We start from the raw sequence: 8,742 nt of genomic DNA, 5'->3' as shown, positions 1-8,742 counted from the left end.
CCGGATTTCAAGTATCTGATTTCAAGAAGGTTGTTTTCAAAAAGCTTGTTAAGGTGAGTAATTTCTAAACCTTTTTGCATAAAACTTGTTACTGTTTTTATTTGAATGTTATTTATTATTGGAAAGAAATCAGTTATTTTGCTTAAGGGTTTTATCCGGACAAAGGCTGACCGGATTAAGTTTAAATCGGGCAAGGGTTGGATGATTAAGCCCTAAACCGATCAAGCGTTAAGTGGTTTAGTTTTAAATCGGTCAAGCTTTGAACGATGTATTGTCCGGACTTTTTATCCTGACAAAAGTTGGAATATATTTCTAAGTGTTAAATCGGACAAGCCTTGGGCGATGAGTTTTCCGGACTTGATAAACCGGTTAAGACTTGACCGGAGATGAAGTCCGGCCAAGTCTATGTTGACCGGATTTGTATTGTGCCTTGTGCTTGATTGATAAAAAATGTTATTTTATCATAAAATGGAGATTTGATAAAAATGATTTTGGATTGATAATAATTTCAATAGCTTAAGTCTATTTGGAATTATTTTTTGTGAAATGTTTTGATGAGGAAATAAGGGTGGCATATCAAAGAGAGGTGTACCGTGGGATAAGGGTGGCATATCAAGGAGAGGTGTACCATGGGATAAGGGTGGTATATCAAGAAGAGGTGTACCATGGGATAAGGGTGGTATATCAAGAAGAGGTGTACCATGGGATAAGGGTGGCATATCAAGGAGAGGTGTACCTTTGATATAAGGGTGGCAATTGTATGTGCGTTGTATGATATAACTCTTTCTTTTATATCCCTTAAGACTTCCGTGGTCTGGAATCTTTATTTCTTTATGATTTAAGGATTTAGGATCAAGGTTCTTATTGGAAATCATAGTCTGTATGTTATTGAGGAGGAAACATCAGGTTTGGCCTAAAACTTTATATAAACCTTGTTGATTAGAAAAAGGTTTAAAAAGTGGTATTATATGGAACCTAGCTAGTTCAAAGGTATGATATTTGATTAGCCAAATGCTTAACTTGAAAAGTGGAAAGGATTTAGTATTTTGTTCCTATTCGTTCATATATTTGTTATATATATGAATAGTTGTTTTTCATAAAGGTTTTGGTGATTTTCACCCTGCAATATCATAATAGGGTATCTAACTAGACCTTTCGGTCTAACCCTCGTTTTGTGATTTTTAACTATGTATTGCAGGAGGTTCGGACGGTAAGGGAAAAGGGAAAATTTGATGTTTTTCCTATACACATTTCTACATGAAGATCTGTCTTGATGTATAGTTTAGATTGATTAGTACAAGAAATGTCTTTGAATTTTTGGACCTTGTATTTGGTTATAATAAATTCTTGTACTAAGGGACCTGAATGAGATAATATAATGTATTTCTTTTGTATGAAATGTGTGTTACATGCATTTTGTGGTTTGGGGCGTTACAGAAAGTGGTATCAAAGCCTGAGTTTAAGAGATTTAGGTATTTAACAACATGATACCTAGACTTAAACTATTATATTGCATGTTAAGAGTCCCGGACAAAGTTAGCTCCATTGGAAATAAATATGATGGGTTGAAAGAACAGTGTGTAAGGTAAATTTTAATTACATGTGGCCAATGTAATTATGAATTTACAGGTACACATTTGAACTTGAATACTACATTATATTTGGGAATGTGAATACGTGATTATTAACACAAAAACCTGCAGATGTCTAGCCGAACCCGAAGATCTGAAAGAATGGCTCATTCAGAATCTGAGAAAAGGGAAGAATCGCCTGTTAATCTTCCAACTAGCACGTATGGAAATAGAGGACAGGGAAGAACAAGGGGACGAGGCAGAGGAAGAAGTCAGTCTCAGGGAAGGGGTCGGACTGAAGTACATTCTGAACACTAAGAATCCCACTATGGGAATGTTCAGGTGGGATTCTTCAGGAAAGATCAGTGCCGCACCCTGAATATGTATCCAAAGACATGTTAGCTGAAGAAATGGGGAAGTTGCGGGAAACTTTGACTTCAAAAATGGGAGTTCCAGCCAGGGTAGAGACAGAAAGAATAGAAGTTCATCCTTCGATGCCAGTTACTCGCAACAAGGAGGGGGATATTAAAATGTTTTTGGCATGCAAGCCACCAACATTTTCTAGAGAAAGAGATCTAGTGAAAGCCGTGTGCTGTATTAAAGAAATGGAATCAGTATTCAACACCATTCGATGTCCGAAAACAGATAAAGTTCGATTTGCTGTTTCTGTATTAAAGTCAATGCTTTGTTCTGGTGGAAAGTTGAATCATTAGCCAGGACGGATGTTTTACAAACTTTATCCTGGGCAGAATTTGTGAAGCGATTTAAAGAACAATTTTTCCCTAAGACAGTTGTACGACAAATGGAAGAAGATTTCCTGAAGCTAGAACAAGGAAATGGAACAGTTCGAGAGTATACCGAGAAATTCATTGAATACTCTCGATTTGCTGAGCACTATGTTTCATCAGAATCTAGGAAGATAGAAAGGTATATTTGGGGTTTGAAACCCTCAATTAGAGAGTTTGTAATTGCCATGAACCCCAATACGTTTTCATTAACGGTAGATGCGGCTGAAGTGACCGAACGAAATAAAAATTGACAGCCAGAAGGAAATATTGTAGATAAGAGAAAATGGGATGGGCCTTCATCTTTTAGAGGACCGAAAACTATAAGGTATGATAATAGATCTGAGCAGAAGATCAGTGAGAAAGTCTGCTCACAGTGTCGACAGGTTCACCAGGGAGAATGCAAGATGGATCCAAGGAAATGTTATAAGTGCGGCGAAGCAGGTCATCTGTCTAGAAATTGCCCAGCTAATCGAAAGTGTTTTAATTGCAATTCTCCGGATCATATTCGACTGAATTGTCCCTTGTTAAGAAATCCGTAGTTAACAATGAGGAGTAACGCGTCGGGTACACGGGGAAGGCCTACTATGAACAGAAGAGGGCAAGGAGGGGCGCGAGGACGGTCCTTCCAGATGACTAAGAACGAGGCAGAAGCATCACCGGATGTAGTAACAGGTACATTCCTTTTGAATTCAATACGTGCTAAGGTGTTATTTGACTCTGGTGCAAACTTTTCGTTTGTGTCACCTTTGTTTGCTCAAACTGCATGTCTGAATTCTGTGCTACTTGATGATGAGTTAGTAATTGATACTGCTAATAGTCAGGAAACTGTTACTAGTGTGTTCAATAACTGTATTATTGTTATTGGGGACTGTGAACTTCCGATCCGGTTATTTCCCATGCCAATGAAGGAATTTGATGTAGTGGTGGGTATGGACTGGTTGGCAAGGTATCAGGCTAGTATTACTTGTAATCAGAAAATGATCAGAATTGTTCTACGAGATCAAGGAACAATTATTATTTATGGTGATCGTTAGAATCACCATACCAGTATTTTGTCAGTAATGAAAGCCCAGAAAAGTATTCGAAAGAAATGCCAAGGATGTTTGGCATACGTAATTGATCTGAAGAAAGAAAAGGGAAAAGAAGAATCGATTCCGATTGTTAATGAATATCCAGAAGTCTTTCCAGAAGACTTATCTGGATTACCACCCGACAGAGTTATTGAGTTTCGAATTGATTTAGTACCAGGGGCTGCACCAGTAGCAAAGACGTCATACCATTTAGCTCCATCTGGATTGAAAGAACTGGTTGCACAGTTGAAAGATTTATCTGATAAGGGATTTATTAGGCCCAACACTTCACGTTGGGGTGCTCCGGTCTATGAGAATGTGTATAGACTATCGTGAATTAAATAAGTTGACAATCAAAAACAAATATCCTTTACCGAGGATTGATGATTTGTTTGACCAATTGGTGGGAGCAAGTTATTTCTCCAAGATTGATTTAAGGTCAGGGTATCATCAGCTCAAAGTCAGGGAAGAAGATGTCGCCACAACAGCATTCAGAAGAAGGTACGGGCATCATGAATTCTTAGTTATGCCATTCGGCTTAACTAATGCGCCTGCAGCCTTTATGGATTTAATGAATAGATTATGTAAAGAGTATCTTGAGTAATTCAGAATGTCGTCGATAAACACAATTACAAACTTATCGAGATATTCTCGGCATACTATGTTCATTAAGTCCATGAAGGCTCCAGGTGCATTGGTTAATCCGAAAGGCATAACCAAGAATTCATGATGCCCGTATCTGGTTCGGAATACCTTTTTTACAATATCATTTTCTTTAACTTTCAGCTGATGGTAACCTGATCGTAAGTCAATCTTTGAGAAATAATTGGCTCCCACCAGCTGATCAAACAAATCTTCAATCCTGGGTAATGGATATTTGTTCTTTATAGTCAGTTTATTTAACTCTCAATAGTCGATGCACATACGCATAGTCCCATCTTTCTTTTTCACAAACAAAACTGGAGCTCCCCATGGTGAAGTACTTGGCATGGTAAATCCCTTATCCGACAAATCCTTTAATTGCATAACCAGTTCTTTCAATTCTGATGGGGCTAATCTGTACGGTGCTTTTGCTACAGGTGCTGCTCCAGGTATTAAATCAATCCCAAATTCAATAACTCTATCTGAAGGTAACCATGACAAGTCTTCTGGAAATACTTCAGGATAATTACTGACAACCAGAATCAATTCTTGCTTGCTCTTTTCTTTCTTGGCATCAATTATGTAGGCTAAGAATCCTTGGCATTTCTTTTGAATACATTTTCTAGCCTTCATAACTGATAACAGACTAGTGTGATGACTTTGATCATCATCAAGAATAACAACTATCCCTCTGTCTAGCAATATTATTCTAATAATATTTTTATCACAAATAATGCTAACCTGATTCTCGGCCAACCAATCCATTCCCACTACTACCTCGAAATCCTTCATAGGCGTGGGAAATAATCTGATGGGTAGCTCACAACCCTTGATCATGATAGTACAATTTTTGAACATATAATTCATAGATGCTTGACCGTTAGCAGTATCAACTACTAACTTTTTGTCAAGGGGCACAGAATTCATGTGAGCATGTATGGCAAATGATGGGGATACAAACGAGAAGTTTGCACCCGAGTCAAATAACACTTTAGCATGTAAGTAGTTCACAGAAAAAATACCTGTTACTACATCGGAGTAGTTTCTGCTTCGTGTTTGGTCATTTGAAAAGATCGTCCCCACGCCCCACCCAATCCTCCTCTACCCATACTTGGTCTCCCACGGCCAGTCGATGTATTACTTCCCATGGTAAGCTGTGGAGCTTTCAACTATGGACAATTATTCTTGAAATAGTGTGGTGAATTACAATGAAAACATTTCCTGTTTTGTCGACAGAAATTCGAAGTATGCCTAATTTCACCACAATTAAAGCATTTTATTGGCTCGATTCAGCATTCTCCTCGGTGATACTGTCGACACTGGGGACAGGCTCTTTCTATCGGTCTCGGCATTGCTCTATTATTAAACTTGGTAGTTTTTGATCCCAGATAACTTGCTAAAGATTCTTCCCATTTTCCTTTCTCTATCTGCTTCCCTTCTTCACTTCTATTTTTGTTTCTTTCGGTGATCTCTGTTGCATCTACTGCCAATGGAAAAGTAGCAGGATTCATTGCTATAACAAATTCCCTGATGGATGGCTTTAGACCCCAAATATATCGTTCTACTTTTCTTGCTTCTGTTGAGATATAATGTTTAGCAAATCTGGAATATTCTATAAACTTCTCTGTATATTCTTAGACTAACCCAGAGCTCTGTTCCAATTTTAAAAAGTCCTCTTCCATCTGTCTGATTGCTGTTTTGGGACATAACTGTTCTTTGAATCTATTCGCAAGTTCTGTCCAGGTCATAGTTTGCAAAATATCGGCTCTAGCTAATGATTCCACTTCCCACCAAAATAAAGCATTTGACTTTAAAATAGAGACTGCAAACCTGACTCGATCTGATTCTGCACATCGGATGGTGTTAAACACAGATTCTATTTCTTTAATCCAACACATGGCTTTAGTCGGATCCCTTTCTCCGGAGAAAGTTGGTGGTTTGCAAGTCAAAAACATTTTTATATCTCCTTCCTTGTTATTGATAACTGGAACGGCTGGATTATTCTCGAATCTGCCAGTGTTGATTCTGGCAGGATTCCCCATGATGGAAGTCGAGGTTTCCCTTACCTTTCCTATTTCTTTAGCTAGCATGTCTCTAGTCACATATTCTGGTTGGGGTATATGCTCTTGATTCTTGTTTTCAGAGTTAGATTCGGCCAAATCTGTATTAACTTCTGGTTGACTTATTATGCCCCTGGTCTGTACTCTGCCTTGAACTCTGCCTCTACCCCTTTCTCTGCCTCTGCCTATGCCCTTAGAGGTGCCAATGGGAGCAAGAATAGGAAATTCTTCTTCTTCATTAGTGGGGTTGGGGCGGGTGATCCTTTCTGACCTTCTAGATCTACTTGTCATCTGTAGATTTCAAAGTTAAATAAACATATTTTCACATTCCCAAATACAATAAAGTGTCCAAGTTCAGTTATGTACCTGTAGATTCAAAATTACATTGGCCAGATGTAATCCGAAAATACCTTACACACTGATCTCTTTAACTTATCATGTTTATTCCAAAAGTGCTAATTATGTCTTGGACCCTAATATGAAATAAAACAGTTTACGTCTAGGCATCCTGCATGTGAATACCTAAATCCCTTACACTCGGGCTCTAATACCAACTCTGTGAGACCCCAAATCCACACATTGCATATTACACATAATTCATCCATAGAATACATGTTTTCCCCACATAGGTCCATAATACAAGAGTCTATGATGAAAAATACACAACTCAAAAATTCCAAAAGTACGTGCTCTTGTATCCTAGCATCTATGCTCCAAAATATGACTAATTAAGATCTTCACACAGCTAAGCACATAGGGAAGTAATTCACATATTATCATTTTCTGGACACATATTTTTGAAAACACAAGATGAGGGTTAGACATGAATGTCTAGTGAGGTTCCCTTTTATGTAATGCAGGGTGAAAAACACCAAAACAATTATTTAAATTGTTCATTCTATATGGCAAAGAATCATAATCTGTATCGGGCCTCTGGTTCCATAATCAGACTTGGAATATATTTCAAGAGCCTCTGGTTGTAGTAACCAGAGCTTCTGGCTCATGTAATTTCTTTTAGTTAACCTTTCAATTAATAAAATAATATTTTTCATATAAGAATAGCTTAGAAAGGGTTTATGATCGACCAGAGCTTTTGATTGTACTAACCAGAGCTTCTGGTTCAACAGACATGACCAACCAGAGCCTCTGGTTAAACGTGTGAGTCGACCAGAGCCCTCAGGTCTGTCTTTATTAGAAAACACTACATATAAAATCCCTTTTTCTTGAAACTTCTTAGAATACGATTTTGACACGGAAGCTCTTATCAATAGATACAGAGCCTCTGGTCCAACTAGTACCCTTAGTAAAAACTTGTATATTTCTCAAATCAATAGCCAGGACCCTCTGGTCCGATAATGAGGACCGACCAGAGCTCCTCTGGTTCCTCATAAAATTGACCATTCTATTCCAAAAGACTTCTAATCAAAATTAATGACCATAGGCCATGTTTTTCCCCATAATCGTAACATCAATACTATTACTTCTAATAAGCGCAACATCTTTGAATCCTAAAATCACAAAGAAGATAGAATTCCAATCTGTTGTAATCTCAAAGATATAATAGCAAGAGTTATACCATGCACATACAACGACCATCCTTATTACATCCATAATTCCCCTTTATAACAATAGGTATCCATCACACACAACGACCATCCTTATTTCCCCTGAAAATCTTATAAACTATTTCATCCAATGACAGGCTGCAGACATATCTGTCAGAGTGAACATCGTTCATAGTTTTTAACCAAAATCTATAGACAATTTCATCCAATGACGGAACAAGGTCATATACGTCATAGTGAACCTTGTCTATAGTTTTAACTAATCATAATCTCAAAATAGGTTTATATTCAAAACCTTCCACTCTTTAGAACAATATGTTCTGTAAATGATTTCTCAAATCATTTATTCCTCTTTAAATCCTCATTACTGGATATTATATCTCAAAACTTTTAAAACACAGTTTTTGTTTTAATCTTTCCAAACCAGATTCAAACTTCAAAATCACAAAGTACTTCCTTTAAAACTGTTTAGAACAGTTTCACCAAATTCTTTTAAAATTTCAAACCATCAATACTCAACTGTTTTCAAGATCAAACAGCAGATAAAAACTCATGGTTTTTAATCATATAGTAATTCAAAAACTCACCTTAAAACCCCAAATTCTACAGGTTATTACGCAACAATTAACAGAATCTTTAAACAACAATTTTTCTTCAAGAATACTTTTCAAGAACACCTTCAAGAACACTTTCACCGCCTTTAAACACTCACTTTTTGTTAAACAGGAAACTAATAATATTTTTATCTTAACTTTTTCCTTTTATATTTAAGATGAGGCGGTGATGAATATCTTTCAAAATAAAAGTCATTGGGTGGTGGAAGATAATGATTTAAAAACTATCCTTTCTTACTCATTAAGTTTTTAAGTTTTATAATAATATCCCCGCATATTATGTCATTATATAACCGCCTATACTTATATAATGTTTCCACATGCATGCATAATATCATATTACCACACCTGTGCACAAAATTCACGCATGTAATAGCATAATTATGCATGCTCTCACATAATAAACACATAAGGTTACCTTGACCCAGGTTT

Source organism: Cynara cardunculus, assembly GCF_001531365.2.
Source record: "Cynara cardunculus var. scolymus isolate 2C chromosome LG 2, CcrdV1, whole genome shotgun sequence".
Lineage (NCBI taxonomy): Eukaryota > Viridiplantae > Streptophyta > Magnoliopsida > Asterales > Asteraceae > Cynara > Cynara cardunculus.
The sequence above is the reverse complement of the archived record's forward strand: the minus strand, read 5'-3'. Positions refer to the sequence as shown.